Source organism: Dama dama, chromosome 7 (assembly GCF_033118175.1).
Source record: "Dama dama isolate Ldn47 chromosome 7, ASM3311817v1, whole genome shotgun sequence".
Lineage (NCBI taxonomy): Eukaryota > Metazoa > Chordata > Mammalia > Artiodactyla > Cervidae > Dama > Dama dama.
In genome coordinates this window covers 30,618,936-30,639,794 of record NC_083687.1, presented here as the reverse complement: position 1 = coordinate 30,639,794, position 20,859 = coordinate 30,618,936, and the positions used below count along the sequence as shown (strand labels likewise).

At 44.5% G+C, this 20,859-nt stretch overlaps 1 long non-coding RNA gene and 1 pseudogene across 1 annotated transcript; both read left to right on the top strand.

Moving 5' to 3' along the window:
• Positions 1 to 2,888: 2,888 nt before the first annotated feature.
• Positions 2,889 to 20,583, top strand: LOC133059734 (uncharacterized). Its single transcript, XR_009693621.1, has 3 exons — positions 2,889 to 5,585; positions 11,989 to 12,073; positions 19,456 to 20,583. It is a non-coding gene; the product is annotated as an uncharacterized LOC133059734 (long non-coding RNA).
• Positions 5,630 to 6,839, top strand: LOC133059728 (tripartite motif-containing protein 26-like; annotated as a pseudogene).
• Positions 20,584 to 20,859: the final 276 nt, after the last annotated feature.

Below are 20,859 nucleotides of genomic sequence, written 5' to 3'. Positions count from 1 at the left end.
AGTCATCCTGTAGTTGGCATATCTAAGGTGACCCCAGTGTTCCCTCCTCTGGTAGCCATGCCCCTGTATAATACTCACTTTTGGAACATCAGCTCGACTACTGACTCTCTGGTAACAATTAGGAGATTAATAAATGTGCATTTTGGGATCACAAGGAAAAAAGATATGAGGGACCCGTGGATGCACACTATTTTCTTTCCCCCATATGCCTCACTTATGCTGGGGATTCAGCTGTCTCAAGATTGGCTGTGCAGGCCAGGCTGGGGAAGCAGAGATTCCAGAAGGAGGATAAGTGACCTGCATTCCTTCTCTACCTGAGAAGTTCCTCCTCTAGGTCTCAGCCTCCCCAGGCCCTGCCCTCAGACAGGAGGGCGAGGAGGAAGAGACCCCCAGCAGATTCTCATCCTGTCTGGAATGTGAAGGAAACTGTCTGTAAAGAGGACAGGAAGGAAAGTGAAGAGACAAACACCCCAAACGGATACCTGGTGACCCTAACCCTCCCCCGTCAGACCCCACGGCTGGGAAGATGAGGAGGGTGACATCTCCCGTCTCCCCGTGCCGCCCCCCACCCCCAGCCCAGCTCTCCCTTCCTCCCGCTCATAGTAATGTCCCAGGATCCAAGGGTGACACCATGCTCAAATACATCTCTGCTCATCTCAGAAGAGACCATCTCGAGCACACACTCCTGAGAATCCTGTTCTCCCGATACGTATTAACTCACGGTGTGCAGTCGAACTCAAGTAACACTGGTCTCACAGGAAGGAAGCTGGTGTGTGTCTCCCAGGACAGTGAGGCAGGGAGTTCCAGGGCTGCTAGGGTGGCCCTGCAGGGCTGCGTGGGCTTCCCTGGTGGCTCTGATGGTAGAGAGACCACCCCTCAAGGCAGGAGTCTCGGGTTCAATCCCTGGGTTGGGAAGATCCCCTGGAGAAGGACATGGAAACCCACTCCAGTATTCTTGCTTGGAGAATCCCATGGACAGAGGAGACTGGAAGGTTACAGTCCATGGGGTTACAAAGAGTCAGACATGACTGAGCAACTAACACCTTAACGTCAGGGCAGCCCTGCAGCAGGAGGTTGTCCAGACATCCAGGTTCCCGTGACCTTTCCTCTCTGCTCTCCCTGGGACGTCGCTCTTCTTGGCATGACCCAAGGAACCTAAGACCACGTTCATGGTTTGGGAGAAATTAGGGAACGCAGGAAAGGAGGAAAAGTTTCTTCCCTTGAAGATCGAAATTCAAAACTTTACATCTGCTCCATCATATTAGCCAGAAATTAACCACGAAGACAAGTAGCCTCAGAAAGATTGGAGAATGAGTATATTTTAAGTCTGGATGACTTCGTCTAGACAAAAATTCTATTATTATGGAAGATGGAGAATTTTTCCTATACTTAAATGTTTAAAATCAACAGTAGAGAATCATATTATCAATATCTAAACTGAACCACTTTTGTATTTTAAAAATAGAATAGTCTCAGAATACATTGCTAATTGATAACAAAGTTGTAGATAGAATGTATGAAAAATACCTTACAAAATGGACTCTCTCTCTAGAAGACTGTCTAAACTGTAACACTTACCTTATCCAGGGAAGGAATGTGGAAATATTTTGGATGGGATGGAGAAGGAAATTTACTTTTCACTGCAACCCTTTATGTCATATGAACTTTTTGGACTTTATACATGTATTAGTCAGCTAAAGAAAACCCCACACTGATTTACCAATCATTTCTTATGTGGTCACTATATGTCAGGCTGGGTACTGGGTCTAAGTGAGTGACACACCAAGGGAATCACAGTGGGGTAGAATGACTTGTAAATGCAACATAGTCTATACTTAGTTACTGGGAAACAGCTTCCAGGATGGAGGGAACCAGTGGAGAACCTACTGTGTGTCAGGAGCGGCGCCCCCTGCTGGGGACATGAAGAAAACAGGGGTCTATGCTTTGGTGACCTAAACCTCTCACCCTGATGAGGGGCAGTGCCAGTCCGTGACTTCCCTGGCCCCCTGCTCATCTGTGTTGTCCTTGTGTGGGAAGTGAGCTGAGGGGTGGAGAGAGGACCTTGGCCCACGTGGTCCAAAACTTACTGTGACCCCCCTGCCTCAGGTCTGGTGTGTGGGGGTCAGATGTGCTCTGGAGGGTCGGTGGTGACAAAGCAGGGAGGGCTGAGGCAAGACCATGCTGAGCAGCTTTGACTCCAGAGACCAAGACGCCAGAACTGATGGTTTGTCTGTAACCAGCCCGAGGCCAGGACGGTCCTGAAGGCAGCAGGTGACGGGATCCAGCACAGGTAAGCCAGGACCAGGACAAGGAGGTGAGACTCTGTGTGACCTTCTCCTCCAGGTAAGAGCCTCTTCAGAGACTCTCCTCACCTTTTCCTTCTTCTGTCAGTGGTGCTGCTGGGGGCAAGGGGGCAGTTTCTAATACTCTAATGTTTCACAGTTTTTAAATCTTGAGATTAGATGAGTTTGCCACCAGTTCACCGTTTTGGACTTTATTGAGGCTTTCTTTGTTGTATGTTGTGAATTTCTGGACAGTTCCAAACATTCAAACTGAAGCTACATTCTTTCTGTCCTTGGAATAGAATTCGCTATATGTCCACGAGATTTTCCTTAGTAATTACGTTATTTAGGTAGTTTGTATTGATGCTGATTTTTCGACTTTTTGATATGTCATAGACTAGAAAAAATCACCCAAAGTTTCCTTTTAGCAATGAGTTTTTGCCCATTTTTCTTCTATTCTCATAGTGAGAATACACTATGGGTAAGAATTCATTGCTAAAAGGAAACTATATAAACTTAATATATCTATATATATATATATATAGATATTAGATCTTTCCAGGTGGCACTAGTGGTAAAGAACCCACCTGGCAATGTAGAAGACAGAGACGCAGGGTTGATCCCTGGGTCAGGAAGAGTCCTCCTCCCTGAAGGAGTGCATGTGAACCCATTCCACTTCTTGCTTGGAGAATCCCAAGGACAGAAGAGCCTGGCAGGCTACTGTAGATAGGGTGGCAAAGAGTAACAGGACTGAAGCGACTTTGCATGCACACATATTGCTTTTTATATTTTGATGTTTTATCCCTGTATGATCCTTAAGGTGAGTTCCATCTTAATTGATGATTATAATCTTTAGTTCCATGAAATAGCCTCTGTTTCATTAATAATTTTTTTGCCTTGAATCTAATCCTGTTTGATAATAAGATCAAAATCTCAGACTTTTTTCATTTTGGATTTAGTTTATATATCTTCCCAGCTATACCTTAATTTTAAATTTAATGCTTTTTAAAATGTATATTTAAAGCTTAATTTTAGTTTGTCTAGTTCATATCCTCAGGTAATTTCCTTAGACCTTGTAGTATCAGTAGCATGTTTCAAAGACTTTCAAAGGAGGAAAATGGCTTACTTTCTTTTTGAATACTGTCCATAAATGATATATTGGTGGGTAGAGAATCCTTGGATCATGACCCTTTCTTCAGAACTCTATATTCTACTCTTTGACTCTGACCTTGAAACCGACCACTTGGAAAACCATTTTTTCCTCTCTGTGTCTTTGGTCTATTAGTGCTCATGTGCATGTGCAGGTGGTGATGGTGGGAAATCATACCTTTCTCTCACGAGTTCTCACTGTGACGTCATTATCTCCAGGTACCCCGGAAGAAGTTCTGGGTTGAAAAGCCAATCAGTCCTGCAATCAAATATTGGACAGAGAATTTTCAGATATACTTCTTTCTTCAGAGAAAGGACTCAGAGAATTCAATCATAAAGAAGGGGATTCTCAAACTAGAAATCTTCTTTCTTTCTCTATAATGTGTCCTTAGGTTCTGAGCATGACTGTGACTTCTCAGAGCTCCTTGCTCCTGTGTGTGTCATTCACACCAGGAAGGGACGCTGAGGAGGGAATCTAAGTCCAAACTACATGATAGTCTAAGAATGGAACCCAGACTAAAATAGAGTCACAGTCAGAGGTCTCCAGATGGTAAAAAGATATTTCATATCTAACAGTGAGGTAAAAAGAACTTTGGGGTACAAGTGTGGCATTTCCTCAAAAAATTAAAAATATAATTACCATATGGTAGCATTCCCACTCTCCAAAGAATTAAAAGCAGAATCTCAAAGAGATCTTTGCACTCTCACGTTCATAGCAGCATTATTCACCACAGATGGGATGTAGGAACAGCCCAAATGCCCATCGATGGATGAATGGAGAAACAATATGGCATATGCAGACGATGGAATACTATCCAACCTAAAAAAGGAAGGAAATTGTGCCATGTACTACATCATGGTTGAACCTCGAGGACATTAGGATAAGTGAAATAAGTCAGTCACAAAGAGACAAGTAATATATGATTCCATGTACATGAGGTCTCTAAAGGAGTCAAATCCATAGGAACAGAAAGTAGTTTAGTGGTTGCCAGGGTTTGAGAGGAGGGGGAAATGAAGAGCTGCTGTTTAATGGGTATAGAGTTTCAGTTTTTTGTTGTTGTTTTTTTTTTTAGAGTTTCAGTTTTAAAAACAGAAAAGTTCTGGAAATCAATTTCATAGTTATTTAAATATACTTAACATTAATGATTAATGATTAACTGACTCATTGGAAAAGACCCTGATGCTGGGAAGATTGAAGGCAGTACGAGAAGGGGATGAGAGAGGGCGAGATGGCTTGATCGCATCACCAACTTGATGGCCATGAGTCTGAGCAATTTCGGGAATTGGTGATGGACAGGGAAGCCTGGCGTGCTGCAGTCCATGAGATTGCAAGGAGTCGGACATGACTGAGCGACTGAAATGAACTGAACATTAATGAATTATACATTTAAAAATAGTAAAGATGGTAAATGTCATGTTTTTTTATCACAATGAAAAATTTTTTTAACAATTTAAAGAATACCGAGAGAATTAATCTCAAAGAGGTATCTTTGAGAGTGGAGAGAAACAGTGTGGTTTAGGACATAGTTTAACAACAAGTGGTATGCCCAACTGCTGCTGCTGCTAAGTCGCTTTAGTCGTGTCTGACTCTGTGCGACCCCATAGACAGCAGCCACCAGGCTGCCCCCGTCCCTGGGATTCTCCAGGCAAGAATAGTGGAGTGCGTTGCCATTTCCTTCTCCAGGTATGCCCAAAGGTGCTCTTTAACGAAGCACCAGGTGGGTTCAGCACTTTTTGGTATACATACTTACAAGAATCAATTTAGACCGCACAGGTCTGAGCGTCTCCTGAATTGTTTTCTCTATTTCACTTGAATTTTCATGGTGCCCTGTCATCATCTAAAGTTAAATGAGCCAAAGGAAGAGAACTTGACCTAAAGCTGTGGTGTTAAAATTGCTTGTTGTTGGGAATCCCTGGTGGTCCAGTGGGTAGGACTCCACGCTTTCACTGCCATCGGCCTGCGTTCAATCCCTGGTCTTCCGGGAGGCCAAGCAGTGTGACTAAAGAAAAAAAAAAAGAAAGAATTGCTCATTGTCCTTTTGTTCTTTTACTCTAGGAAAATTGATGAGGGATCTGGAATATAAGAAAAGTGAATATCTGGAGGGGAGAGTGGCTGAAGTTTGCAACATTCCCGTGAAGGTCCATTACTCACAGGTCAGTGCTTCTGTTTGAAGAGGAAGGTCTTCGTGTGACTAATATATCCAAATTCTTTATCCTGATTTCAAAACCATAAACCTTTCCCCAGATTTGCCCAGCTATAGTGATCCCAGGCCTTATCGGTTTCCCTCTCAAGTCTCATCGCACTGCCTGAGGCCTTGAATTTTCTCTGTTTATACTCTCTAGATATGGTTGCTAATAGTCTGAGCACAAGGTCAAAAGCAGCCTCTGTCCTGGCCCCCTGAGGAGTCTCCCACCATTGTCATAAAGGCCTCAGAACCTATGGGACAAATCTCATTTCGTATCTTTTATGATGCCATACCTCTGTCTCCTCGTCCCCACAGTGAGGATCATCCTGAATTCCCAGACAGCCAGTGGCTACCTCTCAGTGTCTCCAAATGGGAAGAGTATGATGTTCACTGGCTTGCGGATGAAAAAATACCAGTGTGGTCTGCGATTTGATCTGGAGCCCAGGGTGCTGGGCAGTAAGGGCTTCACATGGGGCAAAGTGTACTGGGAAGTGAAAGTGGACAGGATCCGCTGGGAAGCAGAGGAGTAAGAAGAAGCAATGAGATACAGGGCTGGAAGCAGAGGCATGTTTGGCAGTAGACATCTTGGTGGTGGAAATACAGGCATCACTGGTGGGTATCATTCCCCTGGATATAGAGAGGAGGATGAGGAGTTGGAGGAAGAATGGTCTCAGGAAAATGGAATATGGCCAAAATTCTGCCTGGTGGGGGTGGCAAGAGAGTCAGTGGTGAGAAGGGGATTTCTCAACTTCACCCCCGAGGAGGGGTTCTGGACTCTGCAGCTGTCCTCAGCTGGGGTGTCTATATGCGCCAGCCCTGAGCCCTTCCAGATCCTGTCCTACTGCCCCCAGCAGATTGGAGTTGCTCTGGATCATGATGGTGGGAAGGTAACCTTTACCAATGCCAGACTCAAGAGATCATCTATGAATTCTCATCTGCCTTCACTGGGAGAATTTTCTCTTTCCTGTGACTTAACTGCAAGAGGTCCAAACTTACACTGAGACCCTGAGAGAAGGCCTCCTGGCACAGCTCCAGGTTTTCTCATTTATCCTTTGTTACTTTTCATCATTCCCAGCTCTCTGCCTCAGCTGGATCATCCCACTAGGTTTCTGAAAGCACTCAGATGACTAGAGCCTTACGGCAGAGTTAGGAGTCTCTTGTCTTCACTACTTTGTCTCTATAATGAAGACGGTAATAGTTGATCTTCTTTCTCTAAGGGGAATGGCTGGAGGGTCTTTAAAGTACTTATTAAAATGTGTGTAAACTATTAATCACTTCTGTTGCCTTTGATTTGGTTCTTCATCTGCTCCTGAGACAAATGTATGAGAACGAGTGACCGTACCTAGAATTTCAGCCCCTGCCACAAACAGTAATTGATGACAACATCCATACCGATATTTCTAAAGCACATATTCTGTCCCATAATTCCTCCTTTCATCCTTCTAAGCAGCTGAGGAAACAGCAAATATTTGGCAATTCCTACCTGTTTCACATTTGATATGCTATGAGATTTGAGATATCTGGTGTGAGAATTCCTTTATCTGCTGTGTTCTGATAATTTTCACAATAGGAAGGGGCGAGGGGAAGCCATGTGAGGTTCAGGTGTATGTGAGTTTTGGGAAGTCACTTGGTTCTGAAGTAAATTTTATATTAACTGTGTTTTGAGATAGTACAAATAGATACTTAGCTTAATATTAAATTAGCAGTCTTACCTATAAGCAGCAGAAAACAAATTTGGCTAATTTTAGAAAACAAGAAAATTGTTCAACATCACTGGGGCATGTGGGGTGCAAAGAGAGAGGGATACGTGTGCCTGCCTTTGCAAATTCTGTAGACGGGTCCACATGACCCCCACATGGCTGGGAGCTGCAGTGAGAGGAGGAGGAGGTGAAGGAGTCAGCGGGGCTTGAGAGGATCATAGGGATTGTCAGCATATAAACAGAACACATGCATGAGTCCAAGCGAGTGGAGAGTGGATATGATCTGGTTAGGAGCAGAGGGTGAAGAAGTAATTATTATAGGTGGGAGTGGAGCCAGAGGCATGTTTGGCAGTAGCTATCCCGGTGGATTCACAGACCCAGCTGATGAGTATAGTTCTCCTGGATAGAGAAATGAGAATGAAGAGTTGAGGAGGGAATGGGCTCAGGAAATTAGTGGATGGAACAGCCCCTAGTTCTTCATGTAACTAACTCCTAAATCAAAATCTGGCAAGTGCAGAGTATAGGATGCCTGCCTGTGCCCCAGCAACAACAACAAAAGATTAGGGAAGTATGTTTTCAGCTTCTGTAATAAGACATGGTCTCATCAAGACTCATGTAATCCAGCATTCTCAAGGCATGGGAGCAGAGTCTAGGTGCCAAAGAACTTCCCATACTTACAACTCCTGGGCTCAAGATGTGGGAAATTTGCTCTGATAGCTCAGTTGTTTAAGAATGTTTTGTTGAGGGATTTCCTTGGTGATACAGTGGGTAAGAATCCCCCTGCCAATGCAGGGAACATTTGTTATGATCCCTTATCCGGAAAGATTCCACATGCCACAGAGCAACTGATCCCATGTGCTGCAACTGCTGAAGCGCCTGGGCCCAGAGCCTGTGCTCTGCAACAAGAGAAGCCGTGGCAATGAGAGGCCTGTGCTCTGCAACTAGAGAGTAGCCCTCTAGCTCTCTGAAAGTGGAGAAAGCCCACGTGCATCAATGAAGACCCAGCTGCAAGATAAAAATCAATTAATTTTTTTAAAAAACCTTTCCCACAGAGGAGAGATTGCTTTCCCCTGCCAGGAGCAAGCCTTTGATACACAAACTAACCAACCCAGAGCCCTCCCTCCCCTGTCTGGCCTTTGGACCCCAAGAGGCAATATTCCTCTGCCTCTGTGACCTTGGGGCTACCCTGGTGGCTGAGTCAGTAAAGAATCCACCTGCAATGGAGGAGGCCACCCCCAATGCAGGAGACCACCTGCAATACAGGAGACCCAGGTTTGATCCCTAGAAATGGCAATCCACTCCAGGATTCTTGCCTGGGAAATCCTATGGACAGAGGAGCCTGGCAGGCTACAGCCGCCAGGGTTGCAAGAGTCAGAGATGACTCAGCAACTAAACCACCACCACCACCAACGATCCCAGGGCCAGGTACCAGACAACTAAAGTCCACCTCTAACCCAAAGCCAGCTGAAATTATTCATCCCAGCCAATCCTAATTTGTTTACCCTCCCCTGCCTTGACTTTTCCAAGGAGACCCACTAAAGCTCCTAGCCTTTACCTTCTTTTCATCTTTGCCAAGATGACAGATTTTAATTTTTCTTTCCATTTTTCCTTTCATATTCTCATTTTTCCCATTTATTAATAACAAATTACTTGGTATTTGCATTTCTTCTTTTCCAAATTGTTTTCTTGTAATCTTTATTTTTCACTTGCAATTTAAGAATTTTAAAATATTGAATTTAAGGAAGAGGAAAAATCAGCCTCCTGACCCCAGGGAACAGGTGTGACACTCACAGCTAGATCTCAGTGTTATTTGAAGCGAGCCTGGTGCTCACAGCTAGGCCGTGTAGTTCTCTTTGGAATAAACTATTTTATAAAATACCAATATCAAACAAGGATACATTGAAACCATAATAAAGTGATACAAAATAAGAAAGACTTTGCATACTTTTGTTTAAGTGCCCAGAACACAGGGCACAGTGCAACTCACACAGTATGAGCATCCCCCGTCCTGGGTATCATGAGTGACGGCTGCTTCTTTACCAACTGCTGCTCTACCCTTGCTCTAGCCTGCCCTCCTTATAGATAAGACTGATTAGGACACCCAGTCGTGTAACTGACCATGCTTCCTGGCAATACTCAATTTAGAGTAAACCTTTCTTTTATCCAACCAAAGCCCAAATTCCACAATAACACATTCTTTCTTAAACTTTCATTCTAAAATGCCCTGTGATTTCCCAGTTGGGTGCCCTCCTTTGCTGTATCAGTAGGAAACAGTGTGTTCAACTAGGTGTGTTCCTGCTGATCTCTGGCTGAAAAATATCAATACATGCTAACCTTTTTCTGTCTGATTTTTTATGTGTCTTTGAATTTGACTATGGACATGTGTTTGCATGGCTGTGAGTTTGTGGTACCATAGAAAGTTTTATTTTTTCTTGGTGGTTTTTTTTTATCTTTGGGTCAGGCTTAGAAAATTCTTCATTCTACAACGGTGAAAATTCTATGTATATTTTCATTTAAGTAGAGACGATGAGGAGAATGGTGTCCAATGGTGAAAGGAAACAAAAAGCTGAAACTGGGGGCAGGTACCACACACCATGGGTGTGTGGAATAACAGGTAAAGAATTCTAAGGTGGTGGAATTATAGGGTTTATATCTTCTGCTTTGTATTTCATAACTATGTAGGACCTACAGGGTATTTTATAATGGGGTATTCAATAAATACTTTCTAGTGGCTAAGTGAAAACATAAGTACTTGCTTATGTTTACCAGGTTAGCAAAAATGACATCAAGAGTCTCAATGTAATATAGACCAAAATTGGCTCCAATGATGGGTGTTGTTGAAAACTAATGAACTTGAAGTTATAGATTATATTTTGGTTAATGTCAGTGCACTCTAGATGTTAAAGAAAATGAAAGCATTAGTTGCTCTATCATATCCAACTCTTTGCAACCCTCTGGGCTGTAGCCTGCCAGGCTCCTCCATCCTTGGAATTCTCCAGTCAAGATGACTGGAGTGAGTAGCCATTCCCTTCTCCAGGGGATCTTCCCAACTCAGGAATGGAACCCAGGTCTCCTGCATTGCAGGCAGATTAAATTTTCTGGCCTTCTGTACTTTAAGGTGATGTCTAAAACCTACATAAATAAATGTATAAAGATAATTTCAGTGTACTTTAATCTATGAGTCATACGGTATCTCGGGAGAATGAAAACTAAAACACTTAGATATGTTCTGTCAAATATGGTAGCTACTAGGCATGTGTGTGTGTGTTAGTCACTCAGCCGTGTCCAATTCTTTGTGACCCCATGCACTGTAGCCCACCAGACTGCTCTGTCTTTGGAATTTTCCAGGCAAAATTGCTGAAGTGAGTAGCTACTCCCTTCTCCAGGGGATCTTCCCAACCCAGTGGTGGAACCCAGGTCTCCTGCACTGCAGGAGGATTATTTACCATCTGAGCCACCAGGAAAGCCCACTAGCCACATATGGCTATTTCAATTTAAATGATATTAAATAAAAATTCAACTCGGTGACATTAGCCACACTTCAAGTGCTCAATAGCTCAGTAGCTAGCACCTACCATATGGAAAGGGCAGACCTAGAACTTTGAGTAGCACTATTATTTTTGATACTATTGGGCTTCAAATAAGGTACATTAGACCCATTTAAAACCAAAGGGCCAATATAATTTCTCACACAGATTACATTTCTGGCCAGGATATGGATCAATATTAAGCTGGTACCAACAAATTCATTATTTAACTTATATGCTGAGTACATCATGAGAAACTCTGGGCTGGATGAAGCACAAGCTGGAATCAAGATTGTGAGGAGAAATATCAATAACCTCAGATATGCAGATGACACCATCCTTATAGCAGAAAGCAAAGAAGAACTAAAGAGCCTCTTGATGAAAGTGAAAGAGGAGAGTGAAAAAGTTGGCATAAAGCTCAATATTCAGAAAACTAAGATCATGGCATCTGGTCCCATCCCTTCATGGCAAATAGATGGGGAAACAGTGGCAGACTTTATTTTGGGGGGCTCCAAAATCACTGCAGATGTTGATTGCCACCATGAAATTAAAAGATGCTTGCTCCTCGGAAGAAAAGCTTATGACCAACCTAGACAGCATATTAAAAAGCAGAGACATTACTTTGCCAACAAAGGTCCATCTAGTCAAGGCTATGGTTTTTCCAGTAGTCATGTATGGATGTAAGAGTTGGTCTATAAAGAAAACTGAGTGCCAAAGAACTGATACTTTTGAACCATGGTGTTGGAGAAGACTCTTGAGAGTCCCTTGCACTGCAAGGAGATCCAACCAGTCCATCCTAAAGGAGATCAGTCCCGAATATTCATTGGAAGGACTGATGTTGAAGCTGAAACTCCAATACTTTGGCCACCTCATGTGAAGAGCTGACTTATTTGAAAAGACCCTGACTGGGGAAGATTGAAGGCAGGAGAAGGGGATGACAGAGGATGAGATGGTTGGATGGCATCACCGATTCAGTGGACATGAGTTTGAGTAAACTCCACGAGTTGGTGATGGACAGGGAGCCCTGGCGTGCTGCTGCAGTCCATGGGGTCGCAAAGAGTTGGGCACGACTGAGTGACTGAACTGAACTGAAATGAACAAATTCAAAATGGGTCATGAATGAATTTCTCTCTCTTGTCTTCAGGCACAAACTGTTCCCACTCCAAAGGGGAAACACCTGTCATCTAACTCTGTCTGTATGGAGACACTCTGGCATCAAATTTCTAGGGGTAAGTTCTCTTTTAGAAGAGCCGAGAGGCAGAGCCCTAATAAGTAAAGGTTTGGGAGTCAGGGAGTCCAGTTCAGGAAGAGGTATTCTCAGAAGTGAGGAGAAGGCAAAGAGGTGGGTGCCAGCTTGTGGTGGCGGTTTAGTCGGTAAGTCATGTCTGACTCTTATGACCCCATGGACTGTAGCCTTCCAAGATCCTCTGTCCATGGGATTCTCCAGGCAAGAATACTTAAGTGAGTTGCCATTTCCTTCTCCAGGGTATCTTTCTCACTCAGGAATCGAACCTGGTCTCCTGCATGGCAGGCAGATTCTTTACAGACTGAGCTACAAGGGAAGCCGCCAGCTTGTAGTCTCCCTGCTTCACTCAGAACAGAAGTTCTCAAAGCATGGTCTATGGAACCCTTGAAGTCTCTGAGACCCAGTTATGGGACAAAACTACTTTTTGACCCATGAGGTCAAAACTACTTTCATAACATTACCAAAAATTTATTCACCTTTTTTTTTAGTTTATTTATTTTTATTTTATATTTTGACTGTCCTGGGTCCTCATTGAGGTATTGGGGCTTTCTCCAGTTGCAGAGCCTGTGCTCTAGAGTGTATGGGCTCAGTAGTTGCCCTGTGGCATGTGGGATCCTAGTTCCCCAACAGAGACTGAACTCAGGTCCCCTATCATTGGAAGGTAGTTTAGTAACCACTGCTCTACCAGGGAAGCCCCTACCTTTTTCACTGTGCTGACATTTGCTCTGAGGTAAAACTTAGCAGAAATGGAGGCTATTCACCAAACAGCAATAGCAATTCTTGTATTCTTCACCACCATTCAGCTGCAGAATAGAAAAGCAAGTTTCACTGAAAAATATCCGGATTGTAGTATTAAAAATTATTCAGTTGCTACAGTCACCACTCTTAAGCCCACATTTGAGAATATCTGATAGGATGAAATGGGAAGTACACATAAAGTCCTTCTGCTACATTCTAAAGTACCATGTCCCAAAGAAAATAATTTTTCTGAGTTGACTTAGATTCTTTTTTTATGGAATGCATTTTCACTTTAAGAATGAAGAACAGGAAAACCGATTGTTTACATTTAGTTATTTTAGCATAATGAATGGAAGCTTCTCCCTTCTAGAATATCAGTTGACACTATTTTCTGCCAATGATAAAATGCAAGCTCTCGTGAGAAAATTAATCTTGACAGCTTCCCAGTGCCAACACACTTTTCTAGTGTCAACTGTGGTGATATTAACAAATGTGATTGTTTGATAATCTTAAATGTTAACACTTTAAAATCTATACAACTTGGTGAAACAATACACTACTTAAAAAAATCATGCATTAGTACAATATTCACTCAATGTACAGGACAGACCTTGGATTCCTGTGCAACAGATTTGGAAATATTCAGTGATAGTTACGGGTTATCACTGAAAAATAACCTTTAAGAAGCTATCACTTGTGTAGTTTTAGTGTTGTATCAAAGTGGGAACCACAATTATCTGAAAACGTTATTCAAGATACTTCCGTTAACTATTTTTGTGAGGCAGGATTTTTTCATATACTCAATCAAAAAGATTAAACACAGAGGCAGATATGCAAAGTCTTCACTCTTCTAATGAGATGTACAAGAAAATAATATAAGCTTTTGAAAGAATGTAAAATCTAGAAAGATCACTTCTCACTATACTATTTTATTTTGAAAATAGTGATTTTCCATAAAAATGTCTTTTCATGTAATGGGTTATTAATATAATGGTTGAATCAATAGATTTCTGTTTCTATTTCTAATACAGTAAATGTTCACAGATGTAACACACATAAATGGTATTGCCGTTGAGGTCCCAGGTCCTAAGCCCATAGACAGATTCTGAAACCAAGTTTTGTAAACTGCTGACTTACCCAGCCCCTGGGCCAGGACTCGGGGAGACAGTTTAACAGGGTCCTCCAGGCAGGAGTAGCAGGGTCAGGACAAAGTCCCAGGTCCCTAGCAAGGCGATGGGGATCTTAGGCCAGAAGGTGCTGTCTGGGGGGCGGGGAGGTAAGTGTCCAGTCGGGGGAGGAGTTCCCCACCTCGCTGGAGTTTCACTTTCTCTCCTCTCAAACTGTCCGGCCTTTCTGCCTGGATACTCAGGACGAGTTCCCAGTTCTCACTCCCATTGCGTATCCGGTTTCTAGAAGCCAATCGGAGCCCATTCTTGGTTTTAGGGTCTCTACCGACCTGCCTGTACTGATTTTCTCCTCGGACTCGGATGGTAGGGGCTTTAGGAACTCAAGCATTCCTCTGCTCTAAGAGTCCCTGCCTCTGACCGAAATCCCCCAGGACCCCCCAAAAAGGCGGATTTCCCCCAGCTCACCCCCACCCCCAGACAGACCCCACACCTACCTCGGCTAACAAGAGCCTGCAGTACTTTTGTTCCATTCCCGCCCTCCTTCCCCCACGCCCCCGGATTTTGTTGCAGAATCAGCTGATTCTGCCCAGCTGAAGGCCTAGCTCAGTTGCGGCCTGTGGGGCCCTGGGCAGCCTCCCTCTCTGGGATCCCTGACCCCAAACCCTGGGTCATCCTCAGAGGCAGAAGTTAGATTTGAAAGTGGAGGGATCAGCCCTGAGGGATTCACACATCAGGTCTCTGTCTATTAGGTCCACGAGGGGGATGAAGAGGCAGGAGGCTGGGATCCTGGGCTCTTAGGACTCAGAGCAGAAGAGTACTCTTTGAGGCATCAAAGGGTGGAAGGTGTGTGATGCCTGGAGAGGAAAGGTACCCCCCTTTGGTGTCCTTGAGTGTAGGTCTAGGGAGGCGGAAGTCGTTTTCCTGCCTCTGGAAAACGTTAGGGGGACTGTGAGGCTGCCAGGGTTAATACCATGACGGGCGGCCTGGACCTAAGTTTTAGCTTCCCCCGAAATGGTAAGATTCCCTACCCCCAGCAGGTAACCTGGAGCCAGCCAATCAATATGTGCCCAGTAAGAACAAAGGGAGAGCTGAAAAGCCCGCGAACGACCAGGTTTGAAAAAAGCCCGCGAAAGTCTGTACCAATAGAATTGCTTTGCAAACATGTAACCAATCCGCTTAAGCCAGCTACTAACCGCTTTTGCATATCTTATAAATTTGTGTAACAAGCTTGAGCTCGGTGCTTTCTGACCCTGCACCACTGTGATGTTTGTGGCAGAAAGCCCTGGCTCGAGACAGTAATAAACTTCCCTTTTTTGCGAGTTGCATTGTCTTGGAAGCCTTCTCTCTCTTCCCGCCCGGGGATTCGGACATCGGGCATAACAGGGACCCCTGGCGCAGACTCGTGCCTGGTCTCCTTGTCACCCTTGTGGCCTCCAGGCTCCCTCCAGGTCCTGTCCTTTGATCTCTAGGAACCACCTTCATGGCCACCAGCTGGGCAGGTCTTTTTCCCAAGCTGTCGGGCCAGTCTTTCTGACACAGTGGTCCCCGATGTTTTAGCAAATAAGTGGACAATGTCCCAGTAGCCCCTGACCTAGCTGAGGATGGGTTATTCCTTCCTTGAGTCTCCCTGCCCCACCCCCTTGCCCATTATCGTGTATGGGGGTGTGTGGAGTGGGGACTGAGGTGGGGTATTTCTCTGGAAGAGAGGAATTCCTTTCAACTCCTTCCCTCTCTCCCTTTCTCTTTTCCCTTCTTCCACCTGTACTTGAGTCACACCATACCTGTAAGGATGTGAGAGTTGGACTATGAAGAAAGCTAAGTGCTGAAGAAGTGATGCTTTGGAACTGTGGTGTTGGAGAAGAATCTTGAGAGTCCCTTGGACAGCAAGGAGATCCAACCAGTCAATCCTAAAGGAAATCAGTCCTGAATATTCATTGGAAGGACTGATGCTGAAGCTGAAACTTCAATACTTTGGCCACCTGATGCGAACAACTGACTCATTGGAAAAGACCCTGACGCTGGGCAAGATTGAAGGTGGGAAGAGAAGGGGACAACAGAGGATGAGATTTTTGGATGGCATCACTGACTCAATGGACATGAGTTTGAGTAAACTCTGGCAGCTGATGATGGACAGGGAGGCCCGGAGTGCTGCAGTCAACGGGGTTGCAAAGAGTCGGACACGACTGAACGACTGAACTGAACTGATGCATGTAATTTCAGAAAAATACCGAAAACATAAGTATAGTTTACCAGCAAAATATAGAGCTGACACCAGTGTGTTTATCTGCTGCTGCTGCTAAGTCTCTTCAGTCATGTCCGACTCTGTGTGACCCCATAGATGGCAGCCCACCAGGCTCCTCTGTCCCTGGGATTCTCCAGGCAAGAATACTGGAGTGGGTAGCCATTTCCTTCTGCAACACATGCATGCATGCATGCTAAGTCGCTTCAGTTGTTTCCGACTCTATGGGACCCTATGGACAGCAGCCCAAGAGGCCCCTCTGTCCACAGGATTCTCTAGGCAAGAACACTGGAGTGGGTTGCCATTTTCTTCTCCAGTGTGTTTATCATCTGGGTGGAAAATAGAGCCTCTCCCAGCGCCCAGGCCAGAAGCCCCTGTGCCCCTCCCCACACAGACCCCGCCTCCCTGTGCTCTGGTCCCCTCAGTGACCCTCCCCCACCCTCTCCTCTCGGGTTCCTCCCCTCCACACCCGTGGCCTCCATCCCATAATGTCATATTTCCTGCCTCTATGCACTTCTCCAGGAGCCTCCCCACCTTTATAGGCACTTTGGGATCTCCTCCACCTCCCCTTCCTCCCCTCTTCTACTGCATCCTAGGAATGGAGGTTCCAGAGCCGAGTCCCCGGAGGAAGAGTCTGTAAGTCTGGCAGTAGCAAGAAGAAGTGACAGTACTTGGGCTTCAAGGTCCCATCCCTCGGTAATGAGGACACGCTGTATGTGTGTGGGGTCAACCCTGGGCCTGGCCTTGATATCTGATTTTCTCTGAGGCCAAAGTCCTTGGTTATTTAGTGGGGAGAGAAATGTCCATGTCAGCGTGTATTTTGGGTGACAGTTCAGGCTTTGAATTTGACACTGATGGACACCAGCTTGTGTGCACAGCACTGACCCGCCGCTGGGAGCCTGAGGAGAGCCTGGGCAGGTCTCTGGGAAGGAGGTCAGAGGGGAGCGCAGGTGTCCAGGCATCAGCCCTGTGGTCACACGGAGCACAACCACTCTTTCCTCTCCAGTTCTGCATGGGGTAGGCAGAGGATGCATTGTGGTCTGAGTCAGACAGACAGTGATGGCTGGCCTGGTCCAATGAGGGGGTGAAGGTGTTTTCTGAGCAGCTCTGGGGTCAGGCTCGAGGGTACAGCAAGGATTAGAGGAGAGGAGAGTCCTGGAGCCCTCCCTGTGTCTCAGGTTTCAATCTTTTCTCTCCATCTCTCCTCTCTGAAGCTCATTGATGAAAACACCCTGAAAAGTTGATAATCCTTTCTTCTACTTCCTGTTCATTTCTAGTTGATATTACAATGTGCTTTCATTTTAGTATAGTTTCAGATTTACAAAAAAGTAGCAAAGTTAGTAAAGAGTTACTATGTATCCCACACTCTGTGAGGACCTTTTATACCACCATCATACATTCCTCACAGCTGATGACCAATATTGATACAGTGTTACTAAACTCCAGAATTTATTTGGACTTCATTAGTTTTCCTTTAACCTGATCCAGGATCCTATCAAATACATATATTAAGTTTGAATTGTGTCTCCTTCTGTTCTGCCCGAAGTCCGAGTCCCCGGTCGGGAAAGAAGACTCCTCGAAACAATGCAACTCGCAATAGGGGAATTTATTACTGACTCGAGCCAGGGCCTCCCGCCCTCACCAGGTGTGTGAGGACGAAAGGCCCGGAGCCCCGGTTCTCTCGGGTATTTATTAGGTCAAAATAAGCAGCAGGTAGTTGGTGCAATATGATTGGTTACACAGTGGGTAGTTGGCTTAAGCTGATTGGTTACACAGTTGCAAGGTAATTTTTGTTGGCCCAACGTGGGGCTTTCAGCTTTCCCCTGATAGGTTCCCTTTTCACTGGCTAGGCATATGTTGATTGGCTGGCTCCAGGAGGCCTGATAATTATGTTACCCCGGGAAACCAGGCCTACTCCTAATCTAGGCTGCCTGCCATGGCATTAGCCGTGACAGCCTCACACTTCAGGCTCCTCTGGCTGTGTACAGTCACACAGACTTCTCTTGTTTTTGATGACTTTGATGTTTTGGGGAGTATTGCTCAGAGACATAGTAGAACATCTTTCAATTTGACTGGGGCAAAGAGTTTTGGGGAAGACGACCACAGAGATGAGTGACATTCTCCAGTCATCAAGGGTACACACTGTCCACTGGGATATCACTAATAGTTCACTTCATCACCTGGCTAAGGCACATTTCCCAGGTTTCTTTGTGAACTTCTATTTTTATTTTCCCACTTCTCACCCTGTGATCTTTAGAAGAAAGTCACTGTGTGCAGCCCACACTTAAGGGGCACTCTGATATACACATTGGTATGCAGAGGTTTGTGCAAATATAAGTTTTCAAATGAGTTGGAGAAATACTAGATTGATCAGTAGACAGGATGGAGAGTTTCTGTGTAGCTTCATTAGAAACCGCTGACTCTCATTTCTCGAGGCTGCACTGCTTCCTATTCCTGCCCCAGTGAGTGAGGGTGTCTGCTGTTCTACGTCCTTCTGCTGCTCCAACCTTGGCATCACCAGTTCTTGGATTATTTATGTTCCATCAGGTGTGATGCACATTACTGTCTTTTTAATTTACATTTCCTATCAACATAAGATGTTTAGCATCTTTTTATATACATTTCCATTGTTATATCTTCCAGAAGTGTCTGTTCAGACTTTGTTTTTAAATTGTTATTTTCATTTTGTTGAGTTGAGGAGTTCTATGTATATTCTAAAACAAAGTCCTTTATCAGATTTCCTTCATGGGCTTCCCTGGTGGCTCAGACGGTAAAACATCTGTCTACAATGCAGGAGACCCTGGTTCGATCCTTGGGTTGGGTAAATCCCCTGGAGAAAGAAATGGCAACCCACTCCAGTGCTCTTGCCTGGAAAATCCCATGGACAGAAGAGCCTGGTAGGCTACAATCCACGGGGTCACAAAGAGTCAGACATGACTGCACAACCTCAGTTTTTTTCTTTCACTTTATCAGATAAGTGAATTTATAATAACTTCTCCCAGGCTGTGGCCTGAGCTCTTTTACCGATATAACAGTATTCATTAATGAACAGTATATTTTTCTGGAAAGAAAAATGAGAAATTTCTAACTGCAATTGTTTCTGAGTAGAGGACTTGAGTGAATGGGGAGTGAGGGGAAGAACATGAATTATTTATTTTTGTATATGCCTGAGTATCTTTTCAGTTCTCTGGTGTGCTGGTAAATAATGCTTTCAAAAATTACAGGGGTTAAAAATCCCTTACATTTGTAAACATTTGACAGGTCACCTTCAGCTCATACCCTAGGACGTACATTCTGATCCTCTAGCTGGGCTGGAGCTCACCACGCATCAGTGTTATTCTCCTTTTGGACATAAGTCATCTCACAGAAGATCAGCATCAGACAAGGACATCTGAGTGCGTGACACAGAGAGACAAAACCAGAACACGACGGCATTCTGCACCAGCTCAGACCAACCAGGCAGCCCTGTGCCCTCACCATGTACCAAACCTCCCCCTGAGCTGATCCAGAGACCACTGCCTCCTCCCAGTCACCGCTGTGTCCTCACTCTAGTCTGCCCTCCCTAGAGCAGAGGCTCATGAGGTGCCCAGTCCTAGAGTTGCCCCCATTTCCCGACAATACCCAGTCTAGAGTGAGCCAGTCTTGCATAGACGCTTCTCAGAATCAAAGCCCACATCCTGTATATCAGCGGTCCTCAACATTTTGGCACCAGGAACTGATTTCATGGAAGACAATTTTTCCATGGACAGGGGGTGGGAGGAATGGTTTCAGGATGATTCAAGCACAGTAGATTTATTGTACACTTTACTTCTAATCTAATGTTGGCACTGATCTGACAGGAGGTACCAGTCCAAGCTCAGAGTTTGGGGACTTGTGGCTGTATATGTTCTAATACCTTACAAGGATACTATCGTCCCTGATGCTCTGTGATCTCCCTTGCTGTATCCAGTATAAATCCAACTTGACTGCCCACAGATTTGTTCCTGGTGGTCTTTGGCTGAAGAACAATGAGTCATGTCACCTGTATGCCAAAAATTTTTTTGTGTCTCCATTGGAATAGGGGCATATGTTTGTATCTTGTGAGTGATTGACATAGGAACGATTTATATGCTTTGATGGCTTTTCATCTTTGGGTCACAAAACTCTTCATTCCACAAGTGTAAAAAATTCATGGATATTTTTGTCTAGGAGAGAGGGGTCTAAGGGTGAAGGGAAACAGAACTGATGGAATTTGGGGAGAAAGTACAGCAGGAGCAGTAAGTAGAAAGTAATAAGGTGGTGAATTCTAACATTGCATCTTCTGCTTCATAACTTTACAAGTATGTACAAGTCCCACAAAGTATTGATATCTGTTGTGTTCAATAAACACGTCCTCTTGGGCTAAATGAAGACTTCTGTGTGGTCCTTATGTTTACCAAGTTAAAGAAAATTTACCAAGAGCTCAAGGATTATATCCAGTGATGGGCAGTTTTGAACACTTACAATCTTAAGTTGATAAACCATGGTTTGGCTAATGTTTGAACATTCTGTTAAAATATACATTAAGGAAAATTTCAGAGCATGCTGTATTTTAAAGCTATATCTAAGACCTGCACAGACAAATCCATGACTTCAATATTAAGATTATTTTAATGCGCATCAACCTATGAGTCACACAGTATCTTT